The sequence below is a fragment of the Coenobita brevimanus genome, chromosome 67 (genome assembly GCF_032717465.1).
Source record: "Coenobita brevimanus isolate Jiangsu-jjx chromosome 67, ASM3271746v2, whole genome shotgun sequence".
Lineage (NCBI taxonomy): Eukaryota > Metazoa > Arthropoda > Malacostraca > Decapoda > Coenobitidae > Coenobita > Coenobita brevimanus.
Genome location: NC_137020.1, coordinates 3202908 through 3221600, shown reverse-complemented (window position 1 = coordinate 3221600; position 18693 = coordinate 3202908). Strand labels below are relative to the sequence as shown.

The following is an 18693-nucleotide window of genomic DNA, read 5'->3' as shown; positions in this document are numbered from 1 at the left end:
GGTACACTTGCTCTCAAAAGATGCTAAGATGACACTGAACTCTCAGAAGGTTAAAATGTAACAACGGAAAACTTATCAAGAGTTATTTGAAAGTCGGTAACTTGCTTTTAAAATATGCTAAAATGTCGCTATAATTAATTTTAATTAGAATTAAATATCACTAAAACTGTTTATCAAAAGAGCTGGAAAGTTGGTGAACTTATTGCCAGAAAGTGCTAGAGTATCGGTAAAATCATTGTTACGTATCCTGTTCGGGGCAAACTGAGATCAGTGGCTGTCAGCGAAAGGTACTGTACCGAGGAAAAGTTTCTTTATCCCCTTGGGGAGAGGGAATAGGGGGCGAGGTTGTAAAAAGGCCAGAAAAACGATCACTGGCCGTTTCAGTAATCGGAAAACGCTTTATTAAACAAAGTCTCACACACCTGAACCCGAACATGCCTCACGCCAGTGTGAACGGTTATGGGGAAAACTTAAGTACTCTACATATCCATTTTTTCATTTTCCTCTTTATTTTGTTGGTAAGGTGTATGAGTATGCGGAGAGAACAAAATGGAAATGTTAAAGTGGGGTATCAAACGCTAAAAATTATATTGTTTTCAGATTAACCATAATTTGCTATACATTTTAGCAATATGGGTTTTGTGCTAGCCGAATGCACCCACTACCCACTCACGTCATAAAATTTTACCTTCTAGAACGGCCATGCCACGTTGAGTACACCGCTTCCCATCCGATCAGCGAAGTTAAGCAACGTTGGGTCTGGTTAGTACTTGGATGGGTGACCGCCTGGGAACACCAGATGCTGTTGGCATCCCTATGTCAAGTGGGGTTGGTGAAGGATTAGTGCCCCTTCCTGTAAAACAATTAACTCTAAGCCCTTGGCCACCCCATTTGGGATACATGGCGTCTGGCAATGGATGGATGGATGGACTAAACACTGAGTGACAAGTCAAAAGAATTTACCCCAAGCAGCCATTTACTATCCAGGGTGGCAACCATATACCATATGTATGCTTGTTCGTCTAGACTGCAGTGGGTTAAGGCGTTAGATATGGCCAACAGGGTAGGCAACCAAGGGTTGGTTGGGTTTACCGTTCACATAGTGCCACTCAGGGAGCGACTGATCAACCCCATTAAAAACTGGGACGAAATGACCTAGCCCTGGGCACTCTGCACTGCTGATGACGAAACAATAGAGTAAATGATGGAAGAATGAAATGGTTTGTCTTCTCTTCACATTAGTTTTCTACATATTATTATCCTCTTATTTACGCGTGGTATATTGGGTATTAATCGTACAGTAGGCAGTTGCTATAACAAAGCATAGAAGATATGGACGTGTGATTCCCCGTGCTTACAGAACGAAAGCGGGAGTTATGTTTTGAACAGCCTGTGTGTGTGTGTGTGTGTGTGTGTGTGTGTGTGTGTGTGTGTGTGTGTGTGTGTGTGTGTGTGTGTGTGTGTCTGTGAACAAAATAAATCATATTTATTTGTCCGATTATAACAACACTTGGTTGAAGGATTTAAGGACACACCATGAGGAAACCCATTGTTTCTGAGGACACTAGGTCAAAGATCAAGATCACAGAGCTAAACCAAAAGATGGCTTAACAATCCAGACCTTAAAATTTGTTACCAAACGTAGGCTAAAAACGGGAAATGCTTAAGAGTAAGGCAAAAAGAAGTAATTCAATTTTGAGAGAAATCAAAGGTCAGGTTCACACGCGTGCATGTGTCTTTGATAACAAAGTAACTCTGTCAGTTCGATCTGATCTTAACAAGTCTTGGTGGGAGCACAGAGACTGAACTACAAGGAAGGCTGATTTTTAACAATAAGTCATAGGTCAAGGTCATAGTGCGAGGACAACGTAAGCAGTTTTTATCCGATTAAGGCCAAGCTTGTGGAAGGGTTGAGCATAGGGCATAAATTAATAACAAAATCTTTGGAGAACAATTAAAGACCAAGGTCGCAGGAAAAGATCAAATGGCAAGGTTTCAAGGCAAAGACAAATAAAACCGTTTTTATTTTATATGAATTAAGCTTGCTGGATAGGCTATCAGACCTGCAAGAACGAGGGGGGTCAGTTTTTAGGAAAGTCAGTCAAAGGTAAAGGTTACAGGACAAGGTCAAATTTCGATCCTGGTAAGAACAAAAAAACTACAACAGTTTTGACCTAATGAGGACCAAACTTGGTAGATGAGTTGAGGATCACCCAAGGGATAGAGCAAAAGATGAAATGACAAGTGGCAAGGTTAAATTAGGAGTTTTTGTCCAGTGTCGATTAATCTTCGAGGAAGGGTTCAGGTTAATAATAGGGAAGAAATATTCACTTCTTAGCTTTAGGAGAGGGAGGGGATGCGTTGATCAGGTGTTTGCTGTGGCACGTGTGTGAAAAGTATTTAGCGAAAGGCAAGGATGTGTTTTGGGCATTTATGGATTTAGAGAAAGCGTATGATAGAATTGATAGGGAGGCTTTGTGGACTGTTTTAAGATTGTATGGACTTGATGGTAGGTTACTAAAAGGGGTGAAAAGTTTTTATGTAAATAGTAAAGCGTGTGTAAGAGTGGGAAATGCTGTGAGTGATTGGTTTCCCGTGAGAGTGGGGCTCCGACAGGGATGTGTGATGTCGCCTTGGTTGTTTAATATTTACATGGATGGTGTTGTAAGGGAGGTGAATGCAAGAGTTTTAGGTGGAGGTCTGAATCTGGTGAATGTTGATGGTGGAGAGTGGAATCTGAAGCAGCTGCTGTTTGCAGATGATACTGCACTAGTGACTGATTCAGAGGAGGGATTGAGACAGTTGGTAGAGGAGTTTGGAAGGATGTGTGAAAGGAGGAAATTGAAAGTAAATGAGAATAAGAGTAAAGTGATGAAGTGTACGAGGTTGATAGATGGTAGGGAGATGAATATAGTTTTGAATGGTGAGTTGCTTGAGGAGGTAGATTGTTTTAAATATCTAGGGTCACATGTTGCTGTGGATGGAAGAATAGATGCAGAAGTGAAGTTTAGAATAAATGAAGTAGGAAAGGTGCTGGGAGGAATGAAAAAAGTCTTTAGATGTCGTTCGCTTAGAATGGATGTAAAGAGAAGGCTGTATGAGGGTGTTGTGGTACCGACTGCGTTATATGGGGCTGAAACATGGAATATGGGTGTAGCAGAGAGGAAAAGTTTGAATGTAATGGAGGTGAGGTGTCTGAGGAGTATGTGTGGAGTGACGCGTATGGATCGGGTGCGAAATGATGAAGTGCGAAGGAGAACTGGAGTTGTTCGGGAGATGGCTGGTAAAGTTGAGCAGAGTGTGTTGCGATGGTTTGGGCATATGGAGAGAATGGATAATGAGCGATTGGTGAAAAAGATAACTAGATCTGATGTGAGAGGTGTAAGGCTGAGAGGGAGACCGCGAATAGGATGGATGGACAATGTGACGAGAGCACTGGATGTGAGAGGGATGTCTGTTGAGCAAGGAAGAGTGGCTGTGAGTGACAGAAATAAATGGAGAGAAATTGTGAATCAATAAGGATGACGCAGCCCTGAGGGGATATTCTCCCGCATTTGGTCTGATCAGCTAGTCAGGTCAGGTGCGGGTAAGGGGATGGGTCTGTTATGATGTGGCAGGGGTAAACCAGTTCTGCTGTCGGGCCCTGCTGCGGATGTCACTGATTGCATTGCGCAGTTGACCCTTGTGCGGTGTGGTGCGGTGAGGATCTGTCCATTCTCCCCTTTGGGGCTAAGATGCTAATGAATGTGTTTGAATGGATGAGTAAATGGGGAGTGTGTCGTCCTGTCTCGGCTACCTCCCTTTCCTTGGGGGAAGCAGCCTAGATATATAGATAGATAGATAGAGATAGAACTATCAATGATTAAAGTCACAGTGAACGATCAAAAGTCAGGGTCACTAAGCGAAGGTAACTCATGCAGTTTTGATCTGAATTAAGGTGAAGTCGGTAGAAGGTTAAAGTTAAGGTTTAGGGAAGAATGAAAATTCGACTTTAAAAGTAATCTGTTAGAGATCAAGGTCACAGACAGAAGTTAAATATTCAGCCTTTAGACCAGCTGATAGGCTCAGGTGTTGCACTACCTCTGTGCTCCTTATCATATTTGGTTTTCACACACACACACACACACACACACACACACACACACACACACACACACACACACACACACACACACACACACACACACACACACACACACACAAGGGCGCACGCAAGCACGGGCGCTCGCGCGCGTGCAACAAAATATAACACCCACTCTCGCTTAGCGAATGAGACAGACAGGAGTGGAAAAATCACAAAGAAACAAAAAATTGCAAAGAAACAGAAATAAAGATAGAAAGAAATGACGGAAATAAACAAAGACAGGCAGAAACAAAGACGGAAAGCACCAATGACAAAGACAAAAACAAATACGGTATAAACAAACGAAGAAAGAAACGAAGACGAAACATAACAAAAACAGAAAGTATCAAAGTCGAATAAAACAGGGGGTTAAAGACAAAAGGAAAAAAGGAGAGAGAAAAAAACAAAGAGCGAATGACGAGAATTTATAGAAGATAAAGATACAAAGAGTGAAACAAGAGACAGAACATTTTACTTTGTCCTAAGACCATCTTTGGCAGGTTACTCTTAAAACCGAATCTAATATCCTTACCAAACCCATAACCCTTCACCAACTTTCGTTTAAATGATAAAAGCTGTCTGAGTCGCCTTGGCCCGATTAACTTGATATTTGACTTTTCTCTGTGACCTTCACCTCTTACTGATCGTTTTCAAATCTGAATCTGATTATTATTCTTTTTTTCATTACTGATCCCTGTCGTTATGACTACATCAGATAAAAACTTCTTAAGCTGACTTTGCCATGTAACTTAGACTTTTAACATCCTGATTTAAAAAACATTAGGTCAACGTCTTGGGTAATTCTCAACGCACCCACCAAGTTCGATCCAAATCAGATTAAAATTCTTGTATTTTACTCGTTGACTTGACCCTGATCATGAAGTTAATGTTCTAAAAACCGGTTCCTTTAAATTTCGCCCTCCCCTTAACCCCTCCCCAAAGTTTGGTCAAAATCAGATAAAAATCATTTAGGTTGGCCATGACCCACGACTTTTAGTTCAATCTAATATTGTCAAAAAATACTACTTGGCTGACCCTAAACATTTCCATCATATTTTGTTGAAATCAGAATAAAACTGAATTAATGTGTTAGAAAACTAACAAATACGGGCTGAATTATGACCGTGTCTTGAGACCTTGGCCATTAACTGACTGTTCAAATTTCTGAATGACTTCACTCTTGCCTTACCCTCAACCCCTCCCCCACATCTGATTTAAGCTTGATTTAAAAATAATAATAACTAAGTTGATTTTTGCTAGGTCAGTGTTTTAACTACGCCTGTTGTTCTAGGGCACAACACGTTTTGTTAGTAGCTGTGCCTCAACCCGTCCACCAACTCTGGGTAAAATTGGATAAAAACTGTTTCAGTTACTCTGTTAATCACACACACACACACACACACACACACACACACACACACACACACACACACACACACACACACACCGCTCAAAATAACACGTGCTCCTGCCGCGAGCTCTGTGTAATAATGACAGAAAGTCGCATAGAGTGGAGAATCAGAAGAAACAGGCAAGAACACTGCGATAAAATTTGCAGACAAAAAACGGAGACGAGAAATACAGGACGGCAGACAAACGGACACACAGGCAGGCAGACACACCGTCGGATACCTACAGATGGACAGACACATTGACAAACACCGTCAGACAAAAACACATATAGACGATCACAGACTGACAGAAAGAGAGAGAAATAGAAAGACAACCACAAATAAAGTTCGACAAAAAGATAAAGAAAGGGAGACTGATTGTTAAAATAACAGGCCGAGCGAGAGGCAGACAGAATGAAGAACGAATAGAAAGACAAAGACAAGGAAAGAAAGAAACAACCAAAAAAAATAAAATAGACTAACAGATAAAAATACAGAGAAGGAAAGAAGCAAAGAAAGAAAAATAGACAATCGGTCACAAAGACAGACAAAAGAATTTTCAGGAAGCCCCGGATAGAGACAATGACAAAGAGTCAAAAAACAGAAAAAGGATAAAGACAGAAGAAAAGACAAAATAATAAAAAAATAAAGAAATACAGAATACTGAATGTTTATACATTAAACCCTCCTTATACCTGCTCATACTAACCGTGAGATGTGTTTTGGTTCAGGTGTGTGAGCCACTGCTTCATGAAACTTTCTCAGGTTACTAACCCAACAAGGGTTTCTTCGCCGTTCTCCAGCCTTGACTTCGACTTCCCTCTCGCCCAGGGGGGAAAGAAACTTTTGTTCATGACTGTACACCCGAGGAAAGTTCCGCCTTTTACACCTGCTTGCCAGATCGGACCTTTATGCGTGAAACAATCACTAGTGAAGCAGTACCCAGACACTCAAATGTCTGGTACCACTGTGTAGGAGAGGAGAGGTTAAGGGAGGAGGAAAGGCTGGGGGAGCTGATCGTTCCTACCCCTCCCTCCTCCATCCCCATCCATCTCATGCAGTTACCAGACAGTTGAATGTTAGCTACTGCTTCGCTACCACTTGTCTCACATTTACTATTTCAAAATGGTGAGCGAGTGTGTAACACGGAACTTTCCTCGCGTGTACATATTGCTGGCGGGAGGACACGGGGGCATTGGCTCGGGGTATACAGACATTCTTGCGATTTTGGATAATGTTTTGAAATCCATATGGTTAATTTTTGCCATTTTTCCATAATGGAACACATGAAAAATTAAGGACACTGAAGAGCCTACAGTGTTCACAGGAAATGCTAGTCTGCAAAGCATTTTTGAGGTGGACGGGTAGCCTCGTGGACCGGTATTACCTGCTGTATTTGATCCGTTAGATACCAGTACATCTTTACAACAATCCCACTGTGAACGCCAACAAAACGAGTCTGGCTTCTGCTTGTTGAAGAGTGAAAACATATGTTGTACCAGCAGACTTTTTAAAAGTAATTTTTTCCGTATCTATATTTCTTATTATCTTTTTTTTCTATAGATAATGAATGGAGGAAGGAAAAACAAAGGAAAAAATAAGTCCATGTGCCTAAAGGCATCCTCCATTCATAAAATTTAACAACTGGATTTAAATTGAAGTAGATTAAATGTTTGTCGGAAACAACTCCCAGGAAGTGAATTCCAGAGAGTAGTAGTTCTGGGGATAAATGAATTTTGATAAGCAGAGGTTCTGCATTGCGGAGGAGAGAGTGTGAGTTCATGGGCGCTCCCAGCTGCCCGAGTATTTCAGGAGAAAATATGAAGGGGAGGCACAATTGAAGCCAGTTCGTCAGGGCACTTAGGGTAAAAATATCGATAGAATAGTGCTAAAGAAGCAACATCTCTACGTACTGATAATGGAGGAAGGTCCTGCGTTATGGCAGGATTATTGATTAATCTAATGGTTTTATTTAGAATTTTGTCCAACTGCCCCAATGCAACCGCCCCACATCCACTCCACAGTGGTGAACAGTATTCGATCTGAGAACGCACATGACTTTTGTATACTGTGGCCATCTGCTCGTCAGTGAAGAACTCGCGAACTCTGTACATGTCCCAATTTTTTTGAAGCATTTTTAGCTAGGGATTTAACCTAAGCTGTGCAGCTTAGGCTGGGGTTTAGAGTAACACCTAGGATATCAATTATAGTGGATATGGGAATATTGACATCATTTAAAATTATGAGAGTCTGAGGGATTCTTTCTGTTGGATAAATTAATGTATTTAGTTTTCTGAGCATTAAATGAGACCAGATTTGATTGTCCCCATTGATTAATTTTAGAAAGGTCCTGGTTCAGAGAAATTGCTGTGTTTATTTGGGAATTTACAATATCAAATTGTGTAAAGGAGGTACTAAATGTGAAAGAACTATGAAGGATCAAGTCACCAGCATACGGATGTATTGGGTTGTGAGTGACAGATAGGAGGTCATTTATATGAATGAGAAAGAGGGTTGGCGCCAAAACTGATCCCTGAGGTACGACAGCATTTATGGAATGAAACTGGGAATTAATTCCATCTACCATGACCCGTATTTTTCTGTTATGAAGGTAAGAAGAGATTAGAGGAACCAGTGATGCAGGACCATAGTGTGACATCTTAGACAATAAGGCCTGGTGCCATACTCTGTCAAATTTTTTTTTGATACGCCAAGTGCTATTGTGTGTTTCACCGTGTTGGTCTCTTGTTTTGTTAATCTGATGGGTAAGAAGACAAAGAATGTCTACAGTTGAACGTTCCTGTCTAAATCCATACTGCCGATCATTGATTAATTTATTGATTTCTAGATGCTTGATCATGTGTTTGTTAATTAGTGTCTCAAAAACTTTACTGAGAATGGAAGTTATTGCAATTGGTCTATAGTTTGATGGATTAGAAGTTGCCCCCTTTTTAGGAACAGGATGGATATTTGCTTCTTTCCAAGAGGCTGGAAAACTTGAGGTACGGATTCATAAGCGAAAAAATTTTGCCAATACAGGAGCCAACGCTGAGGAACAATTTTTAAGTACTATTGAAGGAATTTCATCTGGACCAGTAGCTTTGTCTGCTGAGATATTCTGTAATACAGCTTGTTGTTGTTTTCTTTTCCCATATCCTCTCCTCCTCCTATCAACCTCGTACATCGTCAAAATTTTTGTCTTCCTTCCATCTTCATCTTCTCTATTCCCTCATTCCATTTTCTTTCGTCATTCTCAGTATCCATTCTTTCCCTTCCACATCCTGACTTCATCATTTCAGCTGTATCCCCCTGCCTTAGTCTTGTTCACCATATATGCTTCCTTCCCATCCACCCTCTTCTTTACTTCCATTCACTTCCGCCCTGTCCATCCGCACCGATCTCCTCCTCCTCTCCTTCCCACTACCCCATCTCATCACCAATTTTATCTTGTTATTTTCTCATCACCATCTTCACCTGCTCTCCCCCCTTTCGTATCCTATTCCATTCCTTGTCATCAGTGGTTCTCAGACTGTGTTCCGCGGAACCCCAGAGTTCCGTGATAGGTTACCAAGGGTTCGGTGTGTCAAAGCACGCATCCAATACGTGTCTGACAAATGTCTGTAATTGTTGACAGGTACAGTCAACAACAGTTCCACCTTCACCACCTAGTCGCGGGATATGGCTAACGTGGCAGAAGCGCGCGCGTGTGTGTGTGTGTGTGCTCGTGTGTACTGTACATGTCCGAGAATTTTTTGAATCACCAAGCTTCATCCTCTGTGCCGTATTATATTATTGTGTGGTCATTGTACTACGCTGTGATATTGGCTAAAAAATACTTTACTAAGTTTTTTTTTTTTTTTTTTTTTTTTTTATCGAGGCGAAGATGCACTTGACCGATTGGTGATTATTGGCTGAATGCAACATTAATTCATAATCTAGCATTATTAACTGACAACAAATATCTGAGGGGGAAATCAGGGTTAGAAATTATTATTTGGACATATTGCATTCAGCCAATCGTCATCAACCTGTCAAGTGCATCTTCGCCTCAATAAAAAAACGGAGTATTGTGTGATTGGGATCATGACCTGTGCACTATGTTATTTATAAAGTCCGACTTAGGTAAAATAATTCTTATCTTGTAGCGTGAACCACGATGCAGGCTGAGTTGTGGCTCAGAAACAGTGAGCAAGTTCACCCACGAATGTCATGATGTAGGGGGAAGAGAAAAGTATGGGAGTCAGCGGGAGCTTGGCAGGTGAAGGGAAGGGGAATGAAGTGGGGTCACGTCGTTTACTCCAACAGTTATACATTCTTCGCCATTACAAAAAAATAACTACGGTATCAATGATATCCTGTATCCTAAATAATAATAAACCTATATATTTTTTTTTTATGATTATAGACAACTGATTACACACTTTAAATTACACCAAACATAGGATACCCCGTCTCTCGTTAACGGACAACATGCAGCCTGCTCCACCACCTCGACTCTCTCTCTCTCTCTCTCTCTCTCTCTCTCTCTCTCTCAACTCGTCAGCTGCCTATCAATAGACACACACACATTATCAGTTTGTGCTAATGAGCAATGACGTTGCATATAATATGTTTACCTACAATTTAATACTGTGTCAAAATACATGTGCAATACATTACCAGCTCACTTTACGGATGACGTTAGCCAATAAACGATACTAATATGCATAGCCTAAGTGTCAGTAATAGTCATGGGGTAGCCATACTCACAGTGATGTTTTCGTAAATGTTTTAGGTAATCATGTGTTCAGTGGCGGATACCAGTTAGAGGAGAGGTGGCCGCTGACACCCCCAATCCCGATAGCTACTCTGGTGCGTTGTAGTGTCACTGTTGAGGTTCCTGTTCCTCCAGTTGTCAGTTATTAAGGTTAACATACTGATGGACAGCCATTTCTTATGAAAAATACAAACAGCCTATTATGAACTCTCAGATTATATTATGGAGCATATTTTGGGAGCGTTGCAGCTCTCATGCAGCAGTCATAATCCTGGTCCGTTTATTTCAGTATTGCCAGCCCGACGATGTGGTGTTAATGAACATGATATTAATGTTACAACTCTTTATGCTTACTTTCATTTGGAACAAGAGTATTCTTAAAAGAATTTCATTCAGTACGGTACATAGAAAGTCAAATACAGTGTGTGTGTGTGTGTGTGTGTGTGTGACAATACGTGTGGTGGGGGTGGGGGGAGTGTAGTATGTGATGTGGGTGTGTCTTACTGGTAATGTGGCTGTGTGCTTACGTGGCTAAGGACGTCCACGACTGATATACTTATCTGTGACTTTCACACTTGATGACACACACCTCAGTAGTAATTAGGTTCTGTTTATAAGTCTGTAGCATATTACATAATTATATTATATATGATTATGTTTTCGAGGTGGAACCTGAAACATCGTATAAAGACAAACACTGAAATATTAGAAAAATGCATTATGAGTGGCATATATATGAATAAGAATGATCCAGGAAGAAATATTACCGTATTATAACATTCATTTAACAAATATCGTTGTAGGTGCAGCGTTTCTTAACCTTAGCTTATCGGATTTCCTTTGATCAGTATATTACATTATACTATAGCTTTGAGATTAGTAATATATATGTTATATATTGTATAATAAGTGATGTCACGGTGGCTCACCCAGTGGATGTTCACTTAAAGCTACATCGAACAGAGAGCAAGTGCAGTTGTTAGTAGTTTACCAGTAGGCCTATTTGTTACTGATCACACACTGACCAACTTATTCCTCAGCAGTTTTATTAAATCTTTATCACGATTGGAAAACAGCACCTTAGACATGTCAGCAGATGGCAAGATGTCTAGCGAGTTGATGATGTGTAGAGTTGTCATTGTGCCAGTCAAGGAATGTAACTGGAAAGTTGCATTACGAAATGCACATGAACCTGCCTAATTCCTGTATAAGTGCCCAAAAATACAAACCACGTCAGTGAGCAAAATATGTAATATAATGTTGAATCATTTATATTCTCAGATAAGTTATATTAAGCTATTAAAGTCACTGTTAGGTAGTTATACTGTATGCAGTAATGTCCATTATAACCAGAGGATGATCAAAACACACATAAGATTTGTATGGAACCCATTTATTAGTAGGAAGTCCACCCACCTTCCTTCTCGATCACCTCCCGCAGTCTGTGTGGCGCAGAGGCGACATGGGTTCCATATGAGCTGCTGCTGGTTTGTGATGTGAGCATGGATGTGGGCCGGTAGTTCATCTGGTGTCCGTTCACTCTCAGGCTCCCAACAGTTATCCATATTTCCCTATACATTTTCGATGGGGTTCATGTCTGCTCCCTTACTGGGCCAGTTGAGCAGCTGCAAGTCCTCTCGACCTCCAAACCATGCCGAGCCTCATCTCGCCGTGTGGATGGGGCAGCAGTCCGAACAAAAATTATAGGGCCGAGAGGAAACGGATAGTTCCGCTCCTGAACTGAGGGGAGGAAAAAATCCTGCAAAATTTCTTTGAACTTTTCAGCAGTGAACCTCCCCTCTATCCCGGTGACGTCACCAGTGCCATGGATGCACACCCATCCCCAGACATTGACGGTGACGTGTCCACTTCTATCCCCCTCGTAGATGTTCCTATGGTCATATGTGCACATGAAGAGAATATTAACACATCATTTAGATAGTTTCGTTTCTAATACCTTTGACGTTTCAGGAAAAGCCGCCGTTGTTCATGTTATGATTCATTATGCACTACAGTATTTCTGTGGTATATTTTATGGGGATTGTAAGGATTAATAAACAGAGGTGCAAGTCTTGGTAATATGCGTTCCTCTAGACGTGCTGTTACTTTGAATATCAATTGATCTGCAAATGTTTAATATTAAAATTGTTTATTGATACGGTATAAAAGTATGTTTATGTTATACATATCATCAGTAAATTTTTACATATGCATTTGAGTATTGTCGCCTCCAGAAATCTTTTCTCTGTCATTAAATTTTATGAATACAAAATACCTGGTAACTGTCATAAAGAGAAGTGTCATGCATACTATCGATGCAACTCCGTTCTCTGGCCTTTATCTAGCTACTGTTCTTCCACTCTCTCTCTCTCTCTCTCTCTTTATGTATATTTTCATCTGTCTCTCTGCATGTCCATCTATCTATCATTATTACTATCTATTGTCTGACACCCAATCCTGTGAGGTGCGGTCCAAACAAACTGACACATCCCTGTGATGTTCTGAATCCACATATCGTCCATCCATCACATTCCACTGTCTCTTACTTTTTTGGTGCCACCTTGCCTTTCTAAGTTAATTCCTTTGACGTGAGAGCGACTTTGGTTTCTCTAGTCTCTCGTTTACCATAGGCTTCCTTTATCTTAGACTCTCTCTCTCTCGTACGCAGAATAAAACTGCCTGGAGAGAGCAAAACGAAAATAAAGACGTCGTTGAGCTGAAGGGGTTCACATTTGCCCTACGTGGTCAGTCACCACAAGGGATCAAAGATTAAGTGATCCAATTCAGTCATCGTCTGAATCGGCCTAACAGACCACAACACCTTCCATGATGATTAACGATTACCCACCTAAATTAGGCAAATATTTTCATCCCGTTGCAGTTCATTTTCCCCAGCCCTGTACCAGAATAAGATAGTTCTACGGGTCAACATCTTTTCCACAAAGCTTTCGCGATGAGCACTGTATTTTAGTGTTAATGTCCTCTTCCAGCTTAATGGTAAAATAGTGCACTGCAACGGTTCTATATCCCTTGGGTGACATTTTTCTCATGATTACCTTCATTTTGTGTTAGTGTCTTGGCACAACAAAACATTTAGGAAGAAGGGATGACATTTTAAGGTGAATTCAAGACAAGGAGAGTATACGAGTAAGCAATTCCTTATGCTGCCTCCTTGTTTGTACTGTCAACAAACAACTGGACAGGCGATACTTTTTTTTTCTTTCTCTTACAAGCTTTCGCCATGCAGATCTACTCTAGCTAGCCTGCTCTTGTTAACTTTTCTAACAAATAACAAAGACCCTGCTTACACTCTAACCTTCATCAATGACATTTTTTCCGGAAACGACAAAACATCGTAAAAAATCTGAAAAATATTTGAATTTAAGATGAGAACAAATTATAGAAGGAGCATAATGAAAATGTATTCAATAGTCTGTATATCAAAGGTCTATCAGTGACTATTTCGCTTTTTCCCCTGTAAGGATGGAGAAAAAAATATAGGCACTGTGAAAGAAAGTCGCCTAGCAGTCGTCGCGTTGGTAACTAATATTTTTAAAGGTTACTCATTACTTTCCTGCGGCCAAGGTGGGGTCTTTATGGCTTATTGTTGGCTCAGTTCCATTAGGCCTGCTCCTGCCCAGCACTTCCATCCTTCCTTTCATGTGTAATTTTTACTCATCCTGTTGATTACCACGGCTATATTTCTGCACCATTCCCCCACCCCCTTTATTTTGCCCTTTAGTTAATTTTTCCTTTCTCCTTGTCTTTTCCTTCCTTTCATCCATGCTTGTAGTCCTTTACCTAGATTCTTTTTGCCATTTATATCCACTTTTTTTCTTTGTTTCACCTGTCACTTCCAATGTTCGTAGTCTCACTGCCACTTGTCTTCTCTTTGACAACTATTCTTCCTACCTTTCTCTTCCATTTTTCTTGTTTTTCGCTACTTTTTTCTTCCGAAGAGTGTCACATCGCCTGCTATTCACATCAGTTCTTCTTGCCAATAACTTACATTCTTCTTGCTATTAAAGTGCACAATTTATGACTTTCCTACATATATACCCTCATTTATCTTGTCATTCACGAGAGAGAGAGAGAGAGAGAGAGAGAGAGAGAGAGAGAGAGAGAGAGAGAGAGAGCACAGTGACTACCTTAAAGAGAGAATTCCCATTCATCTTCATTTCTCCACCCACAAAGTCCCACATAACACATTTCATTCTCCCTCCACTTAAGGGTAATCAGTCACCCACGCCGTGTGTTCCAGGTACTTCTCAAAGTGTCCTCGCAGGAAAGTACGACGGGCTGGGGCAATTTCTGTCCTTTGATGCAGGGGTAGAAAAAAGAAATTCAGGTGCACAGCAATCACTGAAATTGAGCTTGAACGATTTATTGCTACCCTATTGTTTTGTTTCATTATACAATACTAAAAATAGTGAGTGATTGCATTTCTTTTTACTATAAAGGGTGACGTATTAAGGGAATAGCATTATCGAAATCTTTTATGACCGATCAGTATGGAACTCGGTGATATTTGCCGTATGTTTTTTCTATGCTTAGTACCTCTGAGGGAATAAAAATATAGGATGATAGCTAATACTTTTTCTTGTACCCTAAACCTCCTCCACCAGAGGACGGCAATCCCGTTAACAGCTGTACTAATGAAAGAACATTGGGGTATGAATGGATGTATGTAGGCTTGTATCAAAACACTTAACACTGGGAAACTTTTTAAATGAACCTTCGCAAACACAACCAGTCCGACAACTGATATTACGATTCTGGTTAAGTACGATATCCTTTGAGAGAGTTTTTAGCGACTTTTGTTCTGGAAAGCCCTCGTTTGTGATGTGTGGGTGGCAATGAGCGTCAAGTTTGTGTGTGTGTAGAATGGGGTGGTATGTGTGTGTAATAATAATAATAATAATAATAATAATAATAATAATGTGTATTGACGTTTTGCCCCATGGCCTTCTTAGAATACAATTGTATTTTGAGGAAGCCATGAGGCGAAACGTCAATACACACTAAGTCCCACATCGGTGTTTCTTTCTCCAATAATAATAACAATAATAATAATAATAATAATAATAATAACTAATAATAATAATAATAATAATAATAATAATAATAATAATAATAACTAATAATAATAATAATAATAATAATAATAATAAATAACAGTAATTACATCTCTGTCTTGCGGACAGTAACTTGTCTCCTTCTACTGTTTCATAGAATGACCTTGACTCTCTTGGGGAGATCTGGACTTTTTTTCTCTCAGCAGTGGCCCGTACCAGGACACATAACCTAGGCAATTCAGTTTCCTTGTGCAGGTCCAACTGAAATCTCCAGTAGACACGACCAATTTAGCTTGTTCAGAACATAATACTGATATAACACTTTCTGACACGCTGTTCCACTGCGCGAAAAGGATTTGGATTTCAATTTTATCCACACTACTTGGGTTTGGATTTTATTTTTATCCATACCACTTGGATTTGGATTTTATTTTTATCCACACCACTTGGTTGTTATTACTGTGAATCACTGTTTCTTTTTTTCCCCTCTGTTTGCACGCAATAATCCTTACTGGTTCTGTCATGTCACTGCATGAGTGAAGATAATAGCGCAAACAAAACTTTGGCTCATGAAAGTTTTCCAGTATGGCCCACGCTGGAGAATAGGAAGAAAATTTACTGGGTGTGGCAGAAAAAGAGGAAGATAGGAAGATGGCACGAAAGAAATGAACACTGGTAAAAAATTAAAGATAAGAATGGTGTGGCAGGGAAGGGATTAGAAACAATGGAGGAAAATATGGAGGACAACTGTTTAGATGAAGATGATAAGGGAAGGAAGAAATGATGAAACCTGATGGGAAAAAAAGATGTAGAGAAGATGACGATGGTGATGGAAGAAAAGAAATACGAAGAAAATAGAGTGAAGGAGAAAAAAAAGTGTGTTAGGGATGATATGCAAGGAAGAATGCAATGATGAACATGGTGAAGGAATTCATACTCATGGAAAAATTGGCGATGGAGTTGGAGAATGAGTTAAGGAAGGGGGGAACTGAGTAAGCGAAGGGTGAAGGGAAAATCATGATGGTGTGGGAAATTAGGAAGTATCATGGAGGAAAAATAAGGTAATGGACAGCAGGGTATAGGGAAGAAGATGGTGAGAATTGAAGAAAATGATGAAAAATGTGAATATATGTGCAATGATAACCAGCATTTTGAAGGAAGGAAAGAAATGATGAAATTGGGGGTGAGGCAAAAGTGGGAAGAAGATAAAGATGGTGAAGAAGGAAGATGATGAAGATACCGAAGGAAAAAAGGAAATATGTAGAGAAAATGGGGAGGGTGAGGAGAAAGGAAACATGTGAATAACAGTAGGAAAATGAAATTGTTTAAAAAATGTGAACGGTAATGGAAAGTGTAAAAAAGATGAGGAAAGTATAGGAAGAAAATGATGAAGAAACATAAATGGAAAGTTAAATGTAATGCAGTGGTGTGCAAAAAAATAAAAAATAAACAGTGCTGAAGAGGGAGTCTTTATCATTATCATCACTGACATTGGAATCTTCCGTGAAACAAAATGCCATCATATCTCTTAATTTGCAAATGATTTTCATCCGCTTGCCAGGACTTGAACTTTTTATTTCCGTTGATTTCACAAAGTCATATGTACCACATGTTTGCTCTTACCGTCGATTATATTGAGCATTGGAAGAACCACTGCAGTGCCAGAATTTCACACATTCTACGTTATGTATGAGCATGGTGTGTTTTTTCCCTACTAACGATAGTCAGCATTTACATGGTATCCTTCACTGGCAGAGTTGATACTTCTCCGCATACCGTGGCTTGAACACGTTTCAGGGTCACGGGTCATGGTCGAAGTTAGAAAGAGGGGTAGCTGTACTCCCTGAACACAATCAGTGTAGGTTCCTTTTTTTCCAGTTACGTCTACAGGATTATTTATTTTATTAAGATAAGGAAAGGTCTACCAACAGAGGAATAAATATCAGTTTGATCTGTTGAATATCGACGTACCTCAGCTCAGGTAAATAACAAACTCAGCAAGAGAGTATTTACCCGTGCAGTCCAAAGGCGTCATTTAACTGTTCTATGCCACACACTTTTATTTAGTTCAGGAAACACACCTTACTGTGCAAGGGTTCAAGAAGGCCTTTTATATGTTCTTAAGGTCTTTGCTTAATACCCTGTAAGCTTAAACGTTCCCATTTTAGGAACATTAAAATAATTATTAATAAAAAAAAAAATCAGTTTATTGATGACTTTTTACTCCGAGTGCAAAACTAACTTCACTGGTGTTTAGGTAATCATATGTATTGAAATAATTATTTTTTACCAGCTCTAATGCCTCTTTTTGCCCTTCTACTTCTCATTACCTTTCACCACTGTACATATTTTTCTTCTCGAATTATATGTTGCTAAAATCTCTAGTCTCTATTCAGCAAATACATATCGCGTTTTTCCTCAGAAAGTATTATCCCACTTTAAATCATCAATTGACTAAAAGAGCTAACCGTACGAAGATAGAGCAACATATTTTTGATGTTCCCAAAATGGGAACATTGGCATGATGCCCTATAAAATTTACCCATATTCATTTTCGAGCCTGTGGAAACATTTGCGAAAACATAACAGGATGCTGTCTTCTCCCAACAAAGAATGAAGCTGAGAAGCGTAAGCGAGGATATTTTAACTACAAGTCAGATGGTACTGTACTGTGAGCGAAGTGGAATGACAACTCTGCTGTGTCCGTTGCTAGTAACTGTTGTGGTGTGAATTCACTTCAGACAACAGAAAGGTGTGTGAAGAAAGGGAGCAACAGCTAGTTTCCCAGCCGTATCTCATCAAGATGAAGAATAAAGGAATGGGAGGCGTTGATGTCTGTGACAGAATGTTGGCATCGTACAGACAAAGAATACGTTCAAAGGAGGGGTGGTGGCATTCTCTGAACCATACTGAACATGGCAGTAGTAGCTGCCTTCAGGTTCAGTCTACATATTGACCCATCTGTAGCTTCAACACATCATTAGCTCAGGAGAGGAATTGCATGAGGCATGCTAAGAGATGAGGAAGAGACTTGGAGGGCCATCGGCACCTGAAGCGAAAGCAGCGAGATATGATGGTGTCAGTCACTTTCTTGTGACATGTTCTCGTGGCAGATGCACACTATGCGCGATGAACACACGGCTGAAGTGCAGGAAATGTGAAAAAAGACTACATAAAAGGCGTCATGAGTCCTTCCACCAAAAGGATGATGAAATATGTGGCAAATAGGAATGTGATCAGTTGTAATTTTTTGCATTTCAAGAGTGTTCAATGTTCAGTATACAGAATTTGGTACATTAAATTTGGGTTTAATGTTATCATGGCTGTACAATTCAGTCCCAAGCTTAC

At 40.0% G+C, this 18693-nt stretch overlaps 1 non-coding gene across 1 annotated transcript; it reads left to right on the top strand.

Annotated features, from left to right (window-relative positions):
• Positions 1–692: 692 nt before the first annotated feature.
• On the top strand, positions 693–811 carry LOC145405695 (5S ribosomal RNA). Its single transcript, XR_013898435.1, has one exon. It is a non-coding gene; the product is annotated as a 5S ribosomal RNA (ribosomal RNA).
• The last annotated feature ends 17882 nt before the right edge of the window (positions 812–18693 follow it).